General features: G+C 40.2%; 1 protein-coding gene across 10 annotated transcripts in view; it reads right to left on the reverse strand.

The window, feature by feature from the left end:
* The window catches only part of SIPA1L1 (signal induced proliferation associated 1 like 1), a 379,703-nt gene that overhangs the window by 151,689 nt on the left and 211,974 nt on the right, over positions 1-16,040 (reverse strand). For all 10 annotated transcript variants that reach the window (XM_016211888.2, XM_087819417.1, XM_087819424.1 and 7 more), the window contains one exon: positions 13,219-13,281. The gene's annotated coding sequence lies outside the window, so the exon portion shown is untranslated. The remainder of the gene's footprint in view (positions 1-13,218; positions 13,282-16,040) is intronic.

Consider the following 16,040-nt stretch of genomic DNA (forward strand, 5'->3'; position numbering starts at 1 on the left):
ATAGTTGGTAGTTTCTTATATAGTAAAATATACATCTATACTCTAAGGTCCAATAATTGTATTCCTAGGTACTCATCCAAGTGAAATGAAAATATATGTCCAAAAAATGACTTGAAAAGAAGGCTTATAGCCACTTTATTCATAACAGCCAGTAACTAGAAACACAAATCTTAAGAACACCTAAGATCTATGCATATCTCAAAAAATAACTTGAAGACAAAAGAATAACGGTATAAAAGAGTGACAGAGTAATCCTTCCCCTCCTCCACTTTTATGTTTTTCCCATACTAGAAACAAGAGAAAATGAGAAGGATTGGGGAGGGTGCTGGAGAGCAAAAGAGAGCTGAAGGATATTTACGGGCAAAGAAAAGGCCTGAAGAGGGGAAGGGAGGAGTGAAGGGAATGAGCTGACTACAGGATTAGCATCTAGGGAGGGTGAGAGGACCACAGGAGAGACAGGATGAGCAGGGTACCTGGGGAAGGAGCAGGCGTCATAAAGCATGCAGTGAAGTATGGAGAACAGAGGAAGGGAAGGTATTTGGGTTCCAGAAGCAGGTTCATTCTCTCGCAGGTTGGACCCATGAGCTTGCCGTAAAACTGTCTGACTCCTTCCTCTCTCTTGACCCAGTAGTCAATCTATTACCACTGATCCTTGGGTCTTTTTCAATTCTTGTGCCAACCAATGGAAAATGTATTGAAAGGAGGACCCTGAGTCATTACTGTGCAGCAGCTAGAATACTTGCCTAATATAGTGAGAGAGTATCTGGCAAAAGACTGAAATCTCTCTTTTGAATGATGTATACATTGTGTCAACATGGATTAACTTTTACAGAAAGTATGCAAGGGCCCATCTGTTTCCTGCTCTTTAAATGACTTGTTTTGCTACTCTGAACAAATCACTATGCATTTGGGCCTTTATTTACTTATCCTTAAGATGGAGATGTCAGAGACTAATAAACATGAGAACCCTTAGATTAGCCATATGGAACATGCTCCCTACACTAATTTACTCACCAACAGGTAGAAGTTAACATTTAATAAGCGGTCCAACAGAGGAGCTAACTCACCTCAGATGGAGTATGCGCACTAGAGGTAGGGACAAGAAATTACCTTCCAATCAGCATGAACAGGTCTGGGTGCTGTGGAAACTACAACTCTCTTTTCTCTGTGCTTTGAGTACTCTTTTTGAGATGATCAAACACTTTAAGATGCCTAAATAACTCATAAGTTTAACCATCACCTCTCTTCTGAAGAAGTCTATCCTAAGAATTAAAATGTTTTCATCGGGGTTGGTTTTTCCATTGCCACTATATCTCATTTTTTTTCTTTTTTTCTTTGAAATAAGAGTTTCTTTGAGCCAAACTGATAACAGGTGCTGGGGAGCAAAATCTCAAGTATTCAGCCTCTCTCATAATAGTTTTGTGCCCTTCTTTCTCTTATTCAGCAAGGATATCACTTCTAGGATAACTAATAGCTTCTTCGTTAGCCCCAGCTATAATACTGTACTTTTACAAAATACAAAAATTCCTTAAAACAAGTTCTAGGAGTCAGCTTGATCCCAGACTTTCACAGAATCTGATTTCGATCTACACTGGAAAGGCGAGGACAGCGTGAGCTCGGCAATGCCCCTCTCATCAGGCAGCCTACAACACAGGCAGCACTCGGCCCCCTCGGCCCTGAGCGGAACCAGCTGCTGACAGCGAGCGATTCGTGCTTTGAAACAACTCCAAGAGGCTCCTCAATGTAAACTACGGGACAGCCTCAAGGAAGGTCAAATCTCCAGGACAGGGTATTCTCAGAGCCCCCCATCAGAGTCGGCACAGGTTTACTATGAAATGCAAAAAGCATTTGGGATGAGGTGCTGCTGCCCGAGAAGTGGTGTCAGGTCCGTTTCCAAATGCGACCTGGCATGGTCTCACTGAACAAGGAGAGGAGCCTGCCCAGATCACATCTGCAGCAGAAGCAACATCTCTTTACCCCAGGGGCTTGGGGACTTAAACAGCAGTTTTGCTGTCTAATCACTGGGAGAGAAGGGAAAGAAATCCCCCCTCTCCCCTTAATTCTTCTTGTGAGTTATACTATTCCTAGTCCAGGGCACACATCCCTCTGGTAAGTATCTCTCACACTGATTGGTACAAACTGAAAAGCCTGAGGGCAAAGAGTTAAACCACCTAAGAAAGCAGTGTCCTATATAAAAGCTTAACAAAGGCTACAGGTCTGGCTGTCAGAGAAACAGTTATCTCGCTGACTGAGAAGTGAGACTGAGACTCTGAAATGGTAATTACAGAAACCAGTTAATTTTCACGGGAACTTCACGGTCACTGCCAACAGAAACTCGTGGCCGTACACGAAGGGCAGTGACTCCTCTAGTTGTAAACACTGTGAAATACCAACTCATTTTAATAGGATATAGGCTACATTTATTCCATGTGCAAATTGTTTTCTTTTGCAAAAAGTCCAAGCAGGTAAAAGTGGCCTAATCAAAAAATAGCTCTTCTCTGGAAACAAGACTGTCAAAAGCAGCTGGTTCTCAGATGGAGGTCCTGAACTTAACAGAATATTTACAGTCAGCCACTTGAGCAGAGAATAATAGTAACAATGCCCACTCCCATTTATGACTTACTGTTTGTCAGAGAGCATTTTTGTATTCTTTAATCTCATTTGGGAAAATGGGCCAAGCCCACACAGGCCTATGGGAGCATCCCAGCACCAAACGGACCACACAGCCTTATTAAGGTCACAGGAAAAACAAAGTAGCTCCTCTGTCCTTGGAGGGAAAAACTAACAAAATCAAAATATTCTCTTGTGCTGAGAAACTGCAACTAAGAAGCTATTTTGTAGACCATGGTGTCTCCCCGATTTGAAAGCAACACTCCAGGACTACAATGAGTGGTGCCCTACATTCAACAAACGTGCCCCATAAAAGGGGTCTGAAAAAGAAAGGCAGCAACTACTTAAGAAACCAGACTTTTGCTTTTCTTTTTTTGTTGTTTTGTTTTTGTCTGTTTGTTTTCCGAGCATTGAAACTTATAGGAATAGGCATACTTTGCCCTTTTGTATCCAGGAAACAGATACAAACTCCAAAAAGCACCATGACCCTGCCTCTACTTTATAACAGTAGGAAGAAAGAGAACCTGACAATGAAGTTTAGAGACCTGGTAATGAGGACAGATGGGTCTGAGGCAGCAAACTAGAGAAGGCAGAAGACAAGACCTCAGGCGCCCAGATCCCGTTCTGCTGAACAGGACAGATGGGAGCCTCCTTGCCAAGGAATGCGGCCCCTGGACCAAGTGAGAGGATTATCCCTCAATCAGTGTGGATTTCAGCTCTGGTTTCATACCACCCCTGGGGGACTCCAAGACTCTCAAAGAATGGCAACACTTCAATCCAGCCAATTTAAGGAGGGCTGATGTACCACAAATATCGAATGGAAGAATGGTTAGAAATCGGGGCAATGTACCCTTTTGTTTTGAAACAAAGAGAAAATAACTTCTCACACTTCACACTCTTCTTGAGAAAAAGAGATACTAGTGTGTAACAATAGGAAAGAATATTCCATTTATAAAAAAGTATTCAACTTATTCCATACACTCCTCACAGAATTAATAAAGGAGGCATTCATCTGGAAGAAAATTACAACAGCTATTTTAAGGAAAGAAAGCATTTTCCTTTTCCTGCAGTTAACAAATCAGCAAATGAGTCCAACTTTCTATTAACTGAGCATCTATTACTGAAAAACAAAAAACCCTGAAAAGTTCGCTATTGCTCAGAAGTTGTCCTCAGGCCTTGGTCAGAAAGCGTTAGCTGCCTGGTGTGACTCAGGTCAACAACATCAACAGCACAGTTAAAGTAATTACAGTTCAGCTGTTTTTCTTGGTGCCTTACTTTTTAGACCACAAATTTCTCACTTGAACTCTTTTCTCTCTAATTTTCTTCCAGATCTGGCCCACCACTCCACTTTTTACCTGAATTTAATGTATTCTCATCCTCTACTTGGAACAAAGTCAAACACTCCCCCCTCCCTCCTCCCTCCCTCCCTCCCTCCCTTCCTCCCCACTTCATAGAAACTGGGAATGGAGATAGAGAGGGGAAGGCAGTCCACTTTGAAGGAACAAGAATGGGGACTGGGAGACCAACTGAAAGTGACTTATCCAAATCTTCTCCAAAAAGAGATTACACTGGATTCTTATCTAAAACAAAAAAACCTGCCTGTCTTTTCATCTGAGTAGCAAATTTCACAGAATCAGTAACCCACTGAGCGAGAGTACAGTAACTTGCTAAGAGTCCAAGTAGCAAATAAATAAATAGAGAGGGTTCTTTATTTCTGGCTGAGAATAGCTCCCTGTAATAAATCTGAGTGCTAAGCAATGAAACCAACTAATACGCAACCCAGCAGTGGGGATAAAAAGACAAACACTTAAGGACTACTGAACATGATTATGCCAACTCTAAATGTCCCATGAAGCTACTCATTAGTAAAACAGGAAAAATAGTATTACTATTATTAGTGACAAAACTTTGTAAACAAATCAAAATTTGCTTTCTTTACTTAAATACTAAAAATCTCAACTTGATGTGCTTAAAACTAAGAACATATTAGGACAAACAACCCAATTAAGAAATGGGCAAAGGACTTAAATAGACACTTCTCCAAAGAGGACATACGGATGGCCAAGAGACACATGAGAAAATGCTCGACGTCGCTAATCATCAGAGAGATGCAAATTAAAACCACAATGAGGTATCACTTCACACCTGTCAGAATGGCTGCCATCAACAAATCAACAAACGACATGTGCTGGCGAGGGTGTGGAGAAAGGGGAACCCTAGTACACTGCTGGTGGGAATGCAGACTGGTGCAACCACTATGGAAAACAGTATGGAGGTTCCTCTAAAAATTAAAAATGGAGCTGCCGTTTGACCCAGTGATTCCACTCCTAGGAATGTATCCTAAGAATCCTGAAACATTCATCAGAAAGGATATATGCACCCCAATGTTCATAGCAGCACAGTTTACAATAGCTAAGATCTGGAAACAGCCCAAGTGCCCATCAGTAGATGAGTGGATTAAAAAGCTGTGGGACATTTACACCATGGAATACTATGCAGCTGTAAAGAAGAAGGATCTCGTACCCTTTGGGACAGTATGGATGGTCCTGGAGAATATTATGCTAAGTGAAATAAGCCAGGCAGCGAAAGAAAAATATCACATGATCTTGCTTATACGTGGAATCTAAAGAACTTAATAAACTGATAAGCAGAATAGATTCAATGATATGGAACATAGTTGAGACTGACGAATGTCAGAAGGATGGAGGGGGGCGGGGGGGTGAAGGGGGAGAGAGTAACCAAAGAATTCATATGCATATATGCACAACCCAAGGACACAGACAATGGTGGGGAGAGTGACTGGGGAGTGGGGAGAAAAAGGGACATCTGTAATACTTTAAACAAAAATAAAAATTAAAAAAACCCCAAAAAAACCATATTAGGACACCAATTTGCTCAAAGTCCGAGTGTTTTCCAGAACTCAATACAACAATACAAACTTATAAATTAATCTAACACTTAGCAGTATTTGCCTAATATAATTTGACTGGTCTCTCAGTGGAACGGACTGCAGTCATAAAAGTGAAATCCAGCAAGTGGCTGCTGTAGAGCCAAAGAATCTTCAAAGACAGCGCTGTGTTCTTGCTTTATAATATTAATAGCTGCTGAAACACATTCTTTTAAAAATCCTCACTTTCTCCCAGGAGTGGAGTTTCCCAAAGAATTCCAGGCAAAAATCTAACCGAACACAGCACCAACACTGAATGATACCACAAAATGCAGACTTCCTTTAAAACAACTCTGGCACTCTCTACTTGGAAGAGAGAACAGAAGACAAAGCTCTCACCACTTGCTCTGTGTACACCACAATGGCTTCAGGACAAGAAGCTGTGGGGGTCGCTGCTGGCCAGCGGGTTGCAGTGTGTCACTGCTCAGTGAGAATGCCTCTCTTAGGGACAGACAAAAGAAGCCCCTTGGAAGCCTCGTGGGCTATGGCTCATCAAGTTATTCTGAGCCTCAGAGAAGGAAGACCACAAACAAATGCTCAGAAACTATCAAAACACCACAAAGAACAAATACTTCCAGATCCAGGGCGATGTCTGTTGTATGAGTCTCTGTGGTGCGATGATTTGAAAACCAGACAAAAACCCAGGTTATTGTAAACGGAAGCATGGAGAGGGATAGTCAGAGATCTTGAGTTAGGGCAGAATCCTGAAAGTGTTGCAGAGTTCTCTAAGTGTTGCAGAGTTCTGGAAGTGTTGCAGAGTTCTGGAAGTGCTGCAGAATTCTGTAAGTGTTGCAGGGTTGCACTACTAAGTTATACGGAGCTGCTCCAGCACAGGGGAGGGAGCAAAGAGCAAAAGCATGAGAGAGAATGTGGCTGAGGACACATATGCCATATTTAAAAAAAAAAAAAAAAATCTAGCAGGGATCTGTCCTACAATCCACCCCTTGAGGATTACCACGTGCAGCCTTTGGTCACTTGACTTTCCTCTCCTGTCTTTCTATTAGGGGAACAGAAGACATTTCTCTTATAGGTGTATTATTCTTCTACTCTTTCTATATAGCTGCTTATTCTACAAGACTCTCTCACTTAAATAACAAAAACAAAAAAACTTCACACCCTCATAGAGAAACACACTCGACACAAGGAAATCTCTCCTTAGGAATCATCACAAACAAAAGTTAACAGAATAAGCCAGAGCCCAGCTGCTCTTCAAAGAGATTCTCTCCTTATCCGATGATGAGATGGTCACAATCTATAGAAATAAATACTTGTAAGTTACAAGATAGGAACTTGAACACACACCACATAAGTATTTAAGAGTTCCTGGCTGCCATCACCTTTGGTCAGTCCGTTATCAATAATTGGTGTGAGGTGTTTTCCCCTTTCTTAATGAAATGCTCTGTGTTCTGTGAGAACACATTACTGGCCGATGTTAATAATAGCTACTCTGGATGGTAAAATTACAGATGGTGTTTATCTTCATCTTTATGTTTATCTGCTTTCCTACATTTTCACAAGTATGTATTATTTTTAAAGAAGTTGTTCTGCTGGTAAACAGAGTGTTAACTGGGATTTTCTCGATGTTTCAAACAAATACAACAGAATGGATGTTATTCCAAACGATCAGCAAAATACAATTAAAGGATTAAATTATAGCGACGATGAATGCTGGACTTGACCTGAATTCTATACAACAAGCAGCTCTGCACTCTTGAAGAGTGAATGGATATACACTGGTGTTTCCACCTTTAAAATGAGGCTGCTATGTAACAATACAATGGAGATATTAAATTTTAGGGATGGGGCCAACTTTCAGACAGAAATAGAGACAGCTGGTCTATCTTCACACACTGTTTATCAGAGCTTTTCAGATTACAGAGGGGCAGTCAAGTAACCCTACAGACCAGACTAATGCTATTTAATTGGTTTGAGAAGAATTTTAAAAAATAAGTAAGGGTGGGAAGCTTTCATCAGAGATTAGCATTCATTCAGAAAACTGAGATTCCATTTCCACAAAGTCGGAAGGTATCTACTGAGGGGATAAGTCAAACATGAAACTCCCGTAGATATTTTTACACTCAATTAGAACTTCAGAATTCTTGACTTGAGGTCTGACAATCACTGCACCTGTTAACAACAGATACTCGCTGCCATGGGAGAAATAGTTCAAAGTAATCCTAATCCAGAAGCCGTAAAGTGACGTTACATTGCCACTAAAGGTAAACCTTTTTTGCACCCCTCTGTATAGGTGTTGGTTAATGACCCAATTATTTACACAATATGCAAACTAAGGATAATAAGACTGGGTGATTTGTACTTGGTCCTGAAGCATGGTCTCTTGGCTCCTAATTGCAAAGAGAGACTAAGTGAAAAGGTTAATTGGGCACTAAAGTCCTTACCACAAACAGGATCCCAGTTCTTAGAACACAGGCAGCCTTTACTAACACAGCCTAAATAGCTAATAGGAAGGTCTTGGTGATTTATATCAGGGAAGAGAGCTTAACTAACTGAAATAAGGAACTTTAGCAAGGTATTCACTGATATGAAATACTTTACCCATCAGTTTCTTAGAGGCTCACTCTAAAATCTTGCAACTGAACTGGGCAGATGTGCTAACAATATTATAGTCTGAGTGCCTGATTCTTAACGACTCCAAAGCGAACACGACAATGTCTAACACACAGCAAGGCCACAGGGGAAGACAACCTAATTCACATGCTCGTGCACATCTACCCACGCCTGCAAAACACAAAATTACACAGCAAGCTATGGCTTTCTTTTCCTTCCCGTCAAAAGATGCATTCCTCCGCCACGCCCACCCCCACATACTCCAGTATGAAAATAAACACTTATCCACGGATTAAAAAGTCAAATCACATTACCAGTTGAAAGTCTGGTGCATTTGCTGCGGATTGGATAAATCTGCTTGTTTTTTTCTCTTTCAAGCAGACACAGTAAGATTGTAAGTACTAGGCAGGATCCTTAATGCACCATCAGAGAAAACCCAAAAGGAAAAAAACAACTAATTAAAAGGTTTACTTTCTATCTAACGACAGTCTTTATCTTATCTTTACTCCTAAATGACTTATAAATGCCCTCCACTTCAGAATGAATATGCTTAAAGTTTTTGTTATAAAGTAAATGGAAACAAAGTCAAGTTACGATTTAATAAAGACAACAAAATGACTCTCATTCACTTCACTGCCAGGTGCCTACTAGGTCTCAGTACATCTAGGGACCCATGATTTTGAGAAAGGGAAGAAAAGCACATGGAAATTCCACCCTAACTACGAGAGAATGAGTAGGACACGTTCGAGTAAGCAGAACAAATACCACATAAGCTTCTAGAATCTCCTCCTACCTCCAATGTGCTGTGAGGGTTCAGCTGAGGCTCCAGGCAGCAAGACAGCCCCTGGACTTCCCTTTCTGAGAGACATGGCGGGGAGACTAGAGCTAGAAGACAAGCAACAGTTACCACCATCTTCACAAAGAAAAGGCTATAAGGTGTGGAGGAATGTTGTAACATAGAATCGCAAAATCGGCACTGCTTATAGACGTCCGATGTTCTACTTTGCATTCTTTCATTTTTTAATCTGTATTGTAGAGAGTACTACAGATGCCCCTTTTTTCTGCTCTGCATTCCATCTAGGAAAGACGTGCGCTTCCAAAGATGTACACTTACCCTCTAAAATATTTTAAAAGTCAAAGAACAAGTCTCCCTTTCTAATTCCCTCAATCAGAATAGAGAGAAGAAAACATTTAATAGCATTCCAGATAATTTGTGCCAATTCAGATGATTCATATATTGCTTTCCCAGACTAAATGGTCTATGGCCAGCGCTTTCAAGTCAACAAGGGTGCGGAGAGCAGGACCTAATTACAGATCTGAGTCACTGTCTACACGCTCCCTCAGCCCAGTGGGCATCCCCCACAAAGGCACCATTTCATTTTGAGGTATCAAAACAAGCCAAGTCTACAAATCCCTTTATGTAGAAAATAAATAAGAAGACGTCATTCCACAAAAAACAAAAAAATCAGTTTACTGAATTGATTTTTCTTTTTTTTGAGAGACAGACAGAGAAAAACATTGATTTATTGTTCCACTCATTTATGCATTTGCTGGTTGCTTCTTATATGTGCCCCGACTGGAGATCGAACCCACAACCTTGGTGTATCAGGATGACACTAACCAACTGAGCTACTGGACCAGCGCCTTTGAATTAATTTTTTTAAAGAAAATTTTCAATAGGCCTTTTCCCTTTAAAAGTGACCATAACACTAAAGTTTTTTAAAAAAGAAAAAGAATGTAAGACATATTACAGGGTTTTTAGCTTACGTATCTTGCATTTCTTGTGTCTGTATTTGGCCCCATGTACAAAATGACATACTATCTTGAACATTGACCATATTCCCAAGGGGAGAGATTTAGCAGCTCTTTTCACAGGGGCCTCATTGATTAGGTGTTTCAACTTGATGACTATAATCTTCTAACAATGGCAACATTTTAATTTAAGATCCTGGATCCACACTGACAAAAAAAAACCTTAGTTACATTTAAATAAAATTAAAAGAATCCATTCCTTTAACAGCCAAAGGGGGGGAAGAAAATGCATGCACAAGGCACAAAAACCTTAGTTTGATTTCAACAAAAGATGTTACTGTTTTCCTTCCTGTAATATGGATACAATCTATATGAATTAAGGGGTAAAAATCTTTTGAGTTTGCTTTTTGTCCATATGTTAAGCTTTTAAGCAAAGATACCCTGAAAAAAAGAAAGAAATCCTCTTTTGATTGTCATCAATCTTTCTCTGGTACTTTATCAGTAATTATGTTCTCCAACTGAAAGAATTAATGATATCTAAGTGGAAATGACTACACTGTATTCAGTTTCCAGTTCCAACAACAACATTCCAAACAAGAACAAGCGGTAATAAGATTCCTCCGACGGCAAAAAAAAAAAAAAAAAAGTTTTCTGTGTGGAGAAATTAAATGACTTAAGATACATTTCACACAAGAATGATGCAAAATTATCTCCAAGGCTCACATTGGGGCACAAAAGGGAACAGCAACACAGCAAAGATTTCTGAGGTTCGAAAGTGCCTGAGATACTGAGGGAAAGCAGAGTTTGGCCAACCTAAAATGTCTTTTGGGATATTGAGTATTTTAAACTGGTTATTTTTTAAGGAACAGAAGACTCAGATAAAAACCTCTGACCTTCCCCCTAACTGCCTAAAAGAATTTAGATAGAGGACTTGCTTCAGGAAGGGAGATATCATCATAGATAACTACAGTTTAATATAAACTAGTGATAGGGAGAAACCTAGCAAGGCCCTTTTGATCAAAGTTCTCTGTGTCCCGTTAAGGATGGTCCAGCAAACATTTACTTACCAAATGTTTGCTTTTCTATCTCCATGTGAATTACTTTCCTGCCCTTTAAAGTCCCAAACTACAACCCCACCCCCACTCCACCCCTAAGATGGCATCTAAGCCTTAACGGTCTGATCTGTCCTCAGGTCTCACATTCATATGGAGACCCTGTATGTACATACATAATAAATTTGGTTACCGTCTCCTGTTAATCTGTCTCATGTTAATTAATTAGTCCAGCCAGAAGAACTTAAAAGGGTTTGGCAGCCAGCCAAGAGACTTCACTGGCTGGACAGTGTTTGCTTTGGTAACTTGATTATTAGTCTAGCCAGAAAAGCTTAGAAGGGTGGAAGTAAAATTATTCCTTCCTCCCCCACAGTACTGTTTCCAGGCACCATGCTGCACAGTCTATTCATAGGAGTGGGTGCCTCTTTTATAACTGATGCTACCAGCACAAGGGGCAAACTGACAAATTTAGAAAGCACAGAAGTAAATTCTGTAGGTGTGACGGCTAATTGTCAGAGTACAGAAAAACGCAGATTTACCTAAGTTTGCTGAAAGCAAGTACACTGACCACAGGGTGAACAGAGCTATTTAAGCCACAAGGCAACCGACACATTCTGAAAAGCTCAATGGTGACACAGTTGGTCTAAAAGTGTCCTGCATGTGCCAAGCCTGCACAGGGATGCAGAACCAGGTACAGAAGTGAACTCAGGAGGTGACCAAGCACCAGATTCCAGAAGAGGAGATAAAAGGCTGTCAGCACGTTGATTAAACTCATCGAACACTTAAAAGTACAGATCACTAGGGCGCCTAGTAATCAATCTTTGGACAAGTATCCAAGAACAAATTTATAGCTTCTCTCCGTGATTCCGAATTTATTCTAAACTGAGATTTTCAACAGCAAATATACACAGCATCTACATTGCCTGAGGTTAAAGAGCATGTAAAATTCCTACTACACATGTGTGGTAAAAGGACAAACAAAGGCAGGAAGAGAGTAAAGACCAAAAGCAGGACAGAGGTTCTTTGGAAGCGCAGGGCGCACTGGGGTTAGGGAGGGTTAGCCTGGGTGTTTAACGTTCCAGAGAACTGGAAACATTCCATTTCTCTAGCGTGTTGTGGGAGGGCACTTACGGGTATTTGTTACATTACTCCTTATGTAGTTTTCATAGTCAGAATATTCATATTAACATTTGAAAAGCAAATGAGGAATCAGAAGTTTGGGTACAGACTGTTATAAGAACAGGTCCACACCGCCCGCCCCCCCCCCCCCACACACACCTATACAAGGGGATGATTTTCAGGCCAGGCCAGTAGTCCAAGATCCTTCTTAGCATTCACGGCCCAAGTGGGTTGATTAAAAGGCAAAACCTTCACGGAGGGGGGGATCAAAAAGCGATATATTTTATTCCCTGTCTTTGACTACAAATCCTTACCTGTTAACTGTTAAGTGTGAAGACGCTCTGCCAATTTAAGGTAACGGGACCATTTTGCATCACTTTGCAATTACTCTCAACATTCCCCAGGGAGAAACTAATGGATGACTAAAATGAAATAGAGATTAAGTGAATCACTTGGGATGTTTTGGCTCCTGACACAAACTGGCTTCGACAGAAAGGAAATGCACTGGCTCAAACGCTTGGACTTCTGGAGGAGACAGGCTCCAGGGCTGGCTTCTCTGCCCTCCGCCCTGTGTGGCTTCTTGCTCAGGCTGCAGACATACCAGACCTCACGCTGGCACAAAACAAGATCCAGAAGGAGAGAAATGCAGGTTCTTCCTGTAGCTCTATTCATTAGAAGACTTCTGCCAGAAGCTCCTGGCAAACCTACCTTGGAGTCTCATAGGCTAGAACAGGACTACTGGACCATTCCTGAAACCATCCCTCTGACCAGGTAATGCCCAACCCTAGCTGATGTCTTGTCCACGATCATGGACAAAGCAGGGATAGGACTGCCCCTCTTAACTGGGCTCACCCTGGAGCTGCAGGCAGTTTCTCAGTTCCGTGACCTGGGATCAACTGGATACATGATACGGCTCCAACCCTAATATCCATTCTGCTAGTATTTACAGGGAGTAGCCTGAGCAAGACTGTGTTTATCACTATTATGATATGTATCTGTATATACGGCTAAAGGCTCAAGAAGCAGATGACCAAATGAATTGATCCCTTTGAGAAAAGTAGATTTTAAAAACATTTCTTCTATATTTCCACTGCTCTAATATAAAATTTAAAGACAAAATCAACACCTTTTAAAGCAGGTACATCATAGGAAGTGTGGTATAGTACTTACTATAGTCTCGTGCCATGGCTACAGAAATTTAGACAGTTAGCATCCACAGTAATAATGTGTAACCTGGAAAAAAAAAAAAAGAAATGAAAAGTTAAAGATAGTTTAAAATTTTTTTAAAAAAGTTAAGTACACAAGGAATTTTACTACAATAAAACAGTTGTATAACCAAAGTTTTATCTTTTTTTCTGAAAGAAGCAAACCAGCCTTTTTAAAGTAAGCGGCTGCACTTAAATCAGAAGTAAGAGTAAATACCTGTAGTATCAGAGTATCTCTAAATATTTTCCAGTTCAAATCATCTGCACTTATTGTAGATCTGACCACCAAAAAAATTAAATAAATAAATACATTTTAATCACGTAATATTGTCCTGGAATGCTATTTATAAAAACTAAACAAAAAGAGAACTATTAAATTGACCTCAAAATCATTTAGTCTAACCCTAAAACACACATCTATTCTATTCAATTTGGTGCATCCTAAAGTTAGGTAAATCAGCTTTAAATTCTAAATTTCTAAACTCAGGGATCCGAAGAAATTATAGTTCTCAAAAAAATACACACATCTGATTCAAATATTTTACACTGCACCTTAATAAAAAATCTCTTTGACTATTCGGCATGGATATGGAATACTAAAAAAACACACCCATAGAACTGGAGACTTAAGGCCTTGGAATGGCTTTTAATATTCCTAAGCGAAAGACAAAAGTTTTGTCTCTACTCAGACCCCAGGACAAATAACAATATAGCAAACCACACTCTTGATTAAGCACAACTTAGATACTTAAGAATCGATTGATGCTGTGGTGTTTCCTGGGGACAGTGTGCCTTGACAAGGCCAAGGACAGCTACTGTCCGTGTATCTACAAATACCATGTCCTGTTTCACTTGCCCCCATGTATGAAAGATTCAGCCATACTGTTGGCATCAGTTACAGTCTGTCGGGAGGGAAAACCTCCTCTACCCTCTCAAGTTCAGTTCCTGAGGGCATGCAAACTAAGCCGACAAAGAGAAATTAATAGGAAAAAAGGAATATGTTTCTTTATTGCTGTTAATATTTTTACATGCATGAGGATATCACAGAAAAGAAGTAAAAACCCAAAGAGGTAGTTAGACTCAGGGACCAAAGGGCAATACCATTTTACCAAAGGGCAATAAGTTTTATAGAGAAGTGACTACACGAAGGAAAAGGTTTGGATTCCTAAGGACGACACATTGTAGAAAGATGACTAGGAAACATACAGTAGGTAAGAGATGGTTAGTTAAGATTTGTTATGCAGACTCAGTTTCTGGTGATAAAAATCATTCTCCTCTTCCTTGGAAGATGGGTGCACCTTTAAAAAATGAAATTTACCCTGCTTTCCTGAAGATAGAGGGAAGACAGAGAGTTCTTCCTGTGTTTGCTATTTCTCAGTTTCCTTCAGTTTGAAATATGCCACCATTGGCACATTTTGGGGCGGTATATCCTAATCCCCTTCCGGTTCAGAAAAATATAAAGATAAAAACACCATAAAAAAATAAAGGCACAAGTCTCAGAATGAAAAAAGATATTTTCAATACATATATCCTCCAAAGAACTCATGCAGAATACATCAAGAATTCACATAAAGCAATATGAAAAAGACAGGCCACCCAAACAAGATATCCAAGCTGTCAATAAACATACGAAAAGGTGCTCAACCTCAATCATTACCAAAGAAATACACATTAAAACCACAGTGACATAAAATTACATATGGATCAAAATAACTAAAAACAAAACTCTGAGGACACGAGCTCTTAGGATCCAGAGCAATTCAGCTCTCATACACTGCTGGTGGGAGTGTGGACTGGAAAACTGTTCAGCAATATCTAATAAGGCAGCATATAAATATACAGTGTGGCCCAGCAACTCCACTCCTAGGGAAATGCCTACCAGGAATGCACATAGCAGACACATTGTCCCAGACACACATGCAATAATATTCAAAGCCAAAACTCAGTAACAAATTAACTGTGGAGTATTCATACAACTGAATACTATACGGCAGGGATCAATCAGCTTTTTCTGCAAAGGGCCAGAAAGTATTTTTGGCTTTGCAGGCCATGAGGTCTCTGTGCCCAGTTGAACTACTCAACTCTGCCTTTGGAGTGGGAAAACAGCCCCCAACAATATGTAAATGAGTGTGGCTGTGTTCCAACAAAACCTTATTTTCAAACAGGCAGCCAGCAGGGGCTGTAGTTTGATTGCTATATAGTTTGCTATATAGTAACGAATATAATTGAACTATAACTAATGTAACAACACAAATGAATCTCACAAACATGTTGAAACAAAGAAGCCAGACATAGGAGAAAATATACTGTATAATGCCACTTTATAAAGTTCAAAAATAGGTAAAACTATTTAAGTCAGGAGAGTAGTTACCTTCTACTATGGGGGGATAGTAAAGTCCAGGAGGAGGTAGAAGGGGGAATTTTGGCTGGCTAGTGACACTGGATTCGCTGATCTGAATGGTGGTTCCATGATTATATTCAATATGGGAAAATTCATCCAAGTGTTCACTAATGACTCACTTGTCTTTATACAGGTTACACTTGAATAAAAAAGTAAAATACTTTAAGTTTTTTCATAAACAAAGAATGCAGGTCAGTTCTGTAAGTAGATGCTTTCCGGTAGTTCACTCTCCCTGGACATCAACACTGATGCACCTACAAGCCCTGTGCCTTCACAAAGCACAGCCATGAAGCCGCCCTTTACTTAATGTGATGTCTGCACTGCAACTAAACTTCTGTTCTGAGTTCCAGGTAGGACTATGGGGAGGGAGCTATGATCAGATGGAA

This window comes from Miniopterus natalensis, chromosome 1 (genome assembly GCF_054644295.1).
Source record: "Miniopterus natalensis isolate mMinNat1 chromosome 1, mMinNat1.hap1, whole genome shotgun sequence".
Classification (NCBI taxonomy): domain Eukaryota; kingdom Metazoa; phylum Chordata; class Mammalia; order Chiroptera; family Miniopteridae; genus Miniopterus; species Miniopterus natalensis.